Raw genomic sequence first — 7,006 nt, forward strand, 5'->3', positions numbered from 1 at the left:
AAGGTCTCAAACCTTTGTAAAAAGCCACGTGGTAGGTAAGGTTTCAGCTAACCCAATCTTGGTTAGCCAAGGTGTGGTCAGCAGTACAAGTGGTAGAGATGGTTGGTTGAGGTAACCTTGGTCAGCTGTTTGGATAGGGTTTGGTCGACTGAGAGATACGTGGCACCTCATCTTATCCTCAAGGTCACCCCACCCAAGGGCTTGTTCAAGGACCAACCACGTGGCACCTGATTTGCCACATTATCCTTTTGCCATGTCAGCATCCCCGTCAACAAAGACACATCAGCACAACTATGTCATCAATGCCATGCCATCCTACCACATCACCCATGACATGTCATCAGTTGACTCATCACAAACACATCATCTATTGAATAGAAAAGTGCCACATCATCCTTTGACCAGTTAATGTGTCCCCTCAGTAGTGCCACGTGGTAGTCTCTTGCAAGCACATAGTCACTCTGTAGGCACACTGTGCACTGCATGTGAATCCTCTTGCCACCTCACTAGTGCTCTGCAGGCACATCTCTCCATAGGCATTGTTATTGCATTCGACCTTGAGTGCCACATCATCATTGAGCGATCTAGGAAGAACTTGAGGGCGGTCCAAAAAGGAAAGTCGCTTGTTTTTTTGTGCTCTACGCGATCGTCACATCACACGCAATTTTGACACAAGTTACACTCACATTTGATCCTCGCAGACAAAACCACTTCCTACATGCTCATCAACCTCTACATCAATGCCTCTGACCCAACACTTAAAAAGAACAAAAGAAAAGGAATTATTTGCTGTTTTTTCTTCGATCGATGGTTGCTATAGATTCAGATCAGAGTAGACCAGATCGCCATAGAGGGGACGCTTTGAATTTCCCCAAGTTGCCAATCTAAGCCATGCCCAAAATTCCCAACTAGTACCTACTTGGAGTTAGTCCATACGCTAACATATGGTTTCACATCATTACATTACTTGAAACCTGACGTTCATCAGTTCAGTGAGCAGAATTCAGAGTTCAGAGGCATTGCCTATTGTTCAATGGGTAGATAGCATTTGAGTTCACACACACATGCCACCATTCTAAAGCCTACATGGCTATTTCACGGCATTGTGCACATCATTTCAGCCTTGTAAAGCCTCTTGGCTATTCCCGACATCAATGCCACAAGCCTTGTAATATAGATCAGATTTTATATATTATAGATCTATCTTCACCGCAACAGTTCAGAGGTTTCACTTGCCATAGTCAGTGTATTTGCAGTTGATTCACATAGAGATTTTCACGACACTTTCAGTACATTTCTTGCACCATGTCTACGACTAGCAACCTCAATCTGGAGGCATCTGCTAAGCTAGACAACACCAATTATGGGACATGGAAATACCGAATGGAGATTATTCTTGTACTTTAGGACAAATGGGAGTATGTCGATGGGTCTACACCTAGACCATTGGATGATCTAGCCAGCGGTAGCTCTACTCCACCTGTTATCACAGCATCAGTAGCGGGATCTACAATGGGATCTACAACTACATAAACAATTTTTGCACCTGTAGCAGATTCTGCCATTGCTCGAGCTCAAGCATAATAGGATAAGAAAGACAAGTATGCCTATCATTTGATCAAGCAGAATGTGCAAGATGTCATGCTAGGATAGCTCAACATAGTCAAGACATCCAAAGAAGCATGGGATACGTTCGTAGCTCTCTACAAGTCCAAGAACACATCCAGGACTCTCACACTAAGAAACCAGGTCAACCAAAGTTCCCGCAACAACAGTGAAATCGGTCATGCTTATGTACTCCGGATAAAAGACTACAACAATCAACTTGCAGTAGCAGGAGAGACTATGAACCCTACAGAAATGGTTCAAGTAATTTTGAATGGACTAAGAGAGGGATAGGAGAATCTAGTCCAGAGGATTTCCATCCAACGGCAAATTCTGACACTGGAAGAACTTCAGTCAGTCCTACTTGGTGAAGAACTCAGGACGCAGGCAATTCAAGCACATAAAGGTCATTTTAATGATCATGCATTCATGGCTTTAGACAAAAGCAGAGGCAGAGGCAGAGGTAGATCATATCGAAAATGTGGTCATCATTAGCAACAACATCATCAACAAAGTCAACATCAGCATCAACATCATCCTCAGCAACATCAAAATCAACAAAGAGGAAATCATTTCAATTGAGGAAAATTTCAAGGACGACGGAATGCATCCACCAACGTGTCAAACATCTAGTGCAACTACTGTCACAAGTTTGGACACTATGAAAGAGATTGCCACAAAAAGTAGTACGACCAAGGCGATCAATCCAGTAGTAATCGAGGGAATTTTCGAGGCAAAGGAAATCATTGTGGTGGACACTCTAGTCATAGTCATTTTGCAAATGAACATGTGAATATGTTTCTTGCAAATGAGGAAATGCAGCAAACTTATACAGTGTACCCAGACAGTGTACCCAGACACTGATTACAATCCCAAAGAGGATTTCAACTCTATCAAGTTGACCAAGCGGAACAAGATCCTTGGTATATTGATAGCAGTGCATCATCTCACATGACAAATCATCAGGAATGGTTCACAGAGATGAAACCATTAAAAGGTCAGAAAAATGTCATCTACACAACAGACAATACATCAAATCTAGTTCAAGGGATGGGCATTATCCCTATGAACAATTTCAATGGTACGAAAGGATTGGTGAAAGATGTGCTCTATGTTTAGAAGCTCAGCATGTTTCTCTTGTCAGAAGGTCAAATGATGGAACACAACTACAGAGCCATCTTTGACGGTGATGAATGCACTATTAAAGATAAATCCAAAAGATGTCAGCTTAGTAGCAAAAGGTGTCAAGGAAGGACACTTATACAGAATGCTAGCTATAGTGCCAGATAAGCATGCCATGTCAACTCAACCACAACAGATGCCACTATCTACAAAATGGTACAAGAGATATGGTCATGTCAATTTCAAGTACTTGTTAGATCTCAGGAATCAGAATATGGCGATTGGGATTCCTAAGCTACAGTTTCTTGGAAAAGTTTGCGAAGCATGCTGCTTTGGTAAACAAAAATGAACCAATTTCGGTAGAAGTACCTCTCATGCATGAGGTATTCTTGATTTAATACATACAGATGTATGGGGTTATGCCAAGACCCACAGCATCAATGGTTCACTTAACTACTTGACCTTCATCGATGACTCCAGTAGATATTGTTGGGTCTACTTTCTGAAAGAGAAATCTAAAGTGTTTTCTAGATTTCAAGAATTCAAAGCCATGGTAAAAAACTAGACTGGCAGAAAGATCAAGGTCATGAGATCAGATAGAGGAGGCAAATACATGTCTTTAGCATTCATGAACTTTTGCAAAAATCATGTCATTCGAAGACAATTCACTTTTCCAAATAATCCTCAGTAGAATGCAAGAGCTGAAAGGAAGAATGGGGGGACTTTAGCAAACAATGCTAGAGCAATGCTTAGTGAAAAGCATCTTCTGAATTAGTATTGGGCAGAAGCAATAGCTACAACAAACTACTTGCTTAATCAGCTTCCTACCGAACCGATACAGGGTATGACTCCTTATGAAGCATTCACTGGACATAAGCTACACATTGGGCATCTCTGCATATTTGGTTGCATAGCATATGCCCACATACATGATGATCATCACAAGAAATTGGATGCGAAGTCATGCAAATGCATTATGGTTGGCTACAGTGAAGAAAGCAAAGCATATAAATTGTATGATCCCATCAATCGCAAAGTCATTATCTCCAAAGATGTAATCTTTGATGAGGAATCAGAATGGAAAACCTCACCTACATAGGAGATGGAAGCATCGACTTCATAGTTGCCACTAGCAACACCCCAAGAAGAGCCACATTAGCTCAAACGATCTACTAGGGAAAGTAGACCTCCAGCCAGATTGACATATTCTCAAAAAGGCAAAGCAATTCAGGTGGAAACCACCAAGTATGCTCTTATGACTAGCATCATGGCTAAAGAAGAGCTAGTGTACTTCGAAGACATAGTAGACAAGCCAGAATGGCAAACTGCTATGAATGAAGAAATGGATGCTTTGTATAAGAATAATACTTGGGAATTATGCGACCTTCCACCAGGAAAGAAGGCCATAGCAAACAAATGGACATAAAGTGAAGTACAATCCAGATGGTAGTATTCAAAGATACAAAGCCAGACTAGTTGCAAAAGGATTTGCACAACAATATGGTCAAGACTATGATGAGACTTATGCTCTAGTAGCAAAGATGGATTCCATATGGTTCTTGATATCACTAGCGACACTCAATAGATGGAATGTGTATCAGCTCAATGTCAAGAATGCATTTCTCAATGGTTATCTAGATGAGGAAGTCTACATGCAACAACCAGCAAGTTATGTTGAACCAGGAAAGGAGAATAAGGTTTGCCATCTCAAGAAAAGTTTCTACAGCTTAAAGCAAGCACCCAAAAGTTGGCACAATAGAATTGACAAGTATTTTGCTAATCTGGAATACATGAAATCCAATGCAGATCACACTCTCTACTACAAGGTTCAAGGGGAAGACATTACTATTGCACTTTTATATGTAGATGATCTGATTGTGATAGGAAGCTAGGATAGCTTCATCAAAAAACTAAAACAAGACTTATATGTAGATTTTGACATGAAAGATCTTGGACTTATGCACTATTGTCTTGGAATTGAGTTCTGGAGAGATTCAGATAGCACATTCATGAGTCAACTCAAGTATGTTGAAAGTCTTCTGAAGAAGTTTGATATGGCAGATTGCAAGATTGCATTCACTCCCATGGAACAGAGTTTGAAACTTACTAAAGATTCAAAAAAGCCTATAGTCAATGATAGGTACTACAGGCAGCTCATCGGATCTCTTATATATCTGACTATCACTCGGCCAGATATTTGTTATGTACTAAGCTCACTAGCACAATTTATGGCAAATCCAAAATAGTCTCACTAGAATGCAACCAAAAGAGTCTTGAGATACATCAAAGGTACAAGACAATTTGGAATAGAATACAAAGGAAGTCATCCACAGTTGCATGGATACTGTGACAGTGACTATTGTGGAGATCATGAGACCAAGAGATCGACATAGGGATATGAATTTTTCCTTGGTCAAGGTGCTATATCATGGTTGTCAAACAAACAACCAACTTTTTCTTTGTCTTTGACTGGAGCACAATATAGAGCACTCACTACAGGTGCATGTGAGGCTATATGGCTCACAAGACTATTATCAGAAACAGATTACTTTGATGAGTCAAAGCCAACAACAGTATACTATGATAACCTTAAAATCGTCTCAAGCATTGGCCAAGAATCTAGTATATCACTCCAAGACAAAGCACATTGATGTCAGAGAGTACTTCATCAAAGAAAGAGTGTTACTTGGTGACATTATACTGTAGCCTTGTGATAGCAAAGAGAATGTTGTAGACATCTTTACCAAACCACTTGGTAAAGAGCTATTCAAGAAACACCGACTAGGGTTTGACATAGAGGAAGAACATTCCCATTAAAGGGGTGTGATGGAATATAATGCTCAGTCCTTCTTCGATTCCCCAGAATTATCATCTTGAGGGAAGGCCTACTTCATGATGTTGATCTTGAGGGAAGGTGTTGAGAGTTCACGCTCAACATCATGTGATCACGCGTGCATAGCACCATCATGTGATTATATGTGCATAGCACTAACCTTATAGAGTGCTATAAAGGAAAGGGTTAGATCCCCTAACCCTATTCCTAAATGGGTTTGTATATATTCTATTTTTCCAACTAAATCTAGTGTACAGTTAGTCATTTGTGGTCTGCTCTCTAGTTGTGCCCTCTCTACTCATCTCCACTCTTCTTCTCTCACCTCTTCATATTTTGTCATGATGCATAAGACTTGCTACAGGTCCTTCTCTGATTTGTAATGCCATGAATAATATATGTGTCAATAACTCATTTGTTGTTTCATATTCTCTCTCCTCTCTTGAAATAGCTTTTCATGTTCTACTAGTATCTTAGTTGCACCCAATTTCTATTAGATATCAATGCTCCACTTCTCGTGTAACTATGTGGGAACTAGCTAACTCTACTTGTAAGCCCCCCATATGAGGAGAAGGCATTTGAGTAGCTCGGTTATCCGGTAGGACCTAGTTTGGACACCAGATGGGGGCCATGTGTGGCCTGATGGCTGGATGGCTTCAGATAGAGTTGGCACACTGCCAACTAGGCTACATGCAAGTGCAAGAAGGTATCCCTTGATTGACCGCACTGAGGGTAGACGGAGCATTTCTCGAGGCAGCCCACTCTCGAGTTGCGGGGCCCGTTTGGAGCCTCAGATGATCCCGGATGGCTCTGGGCCGAACACCGTAGGTTAGTTGCTATGTTTTGCACACACCGGTTCTATCGTATGGTCGGTGGCCTATTTTGGGACCGCCGACTATTTTGGGCGGACTGGGTCAGTCACCCAATTGAGCCTAACTGACTACGACTGGTGGCTATATAAGAGCAAGCCCGTGAAGCCCATTTCATCACTGGCTACAGCAACCCTGATTCCTTAGCATCCAGCCTCCATCTTCTACTGTTTCCAACACACCATCGAAGCTTCTTTCACAGGAGCACACAGTTGGGAGGCAGCGCCATCTATTGTATCAGTTCTATAGTAATCAAATTTTTGATTCTCCATACTATCTTGTTTTCTCTCTTGCATACGAGATCCTGTTATATCTGTTGAGCACAGACGTTGTATTATTTTCTTACATGGTATCAAAGCCTAGACTCTAGCAAGAAGATTTGGTTGTGTGTTTCTGTTTGTGAGCAGATTTGTGAGAGATGGCCCAGCCTGCAAGACTGCGAATCCCACTGTTTAGCGAAAGCGAAAAGTTAGATGGCTCTAACTATCCTCTCTGGAAGTTCAAGATGAAGACCATCCTAAGCGCATATTGGGACACTGCGACTAGGGTGGACGTGAGGCTAGTTCCGAGACCGGATCTA

The sequence above is a fragment of the Dipteris shenzhenensis genome, chromosome 3 (genome assembly GCF_047967505.1).
Source record: "Dipteris shenzhenensis isolate YYH24624 ecotype China chromosome 3, Dip_SZ_1.0, whole genome shotgun sequence".
NCBI lineage: Eukaryota > Viridiplantae > Streptophyta > Polypodiopsida > Gleicheniales > Dipteridaceae > Dipteris > Dipteris shenzhenensis.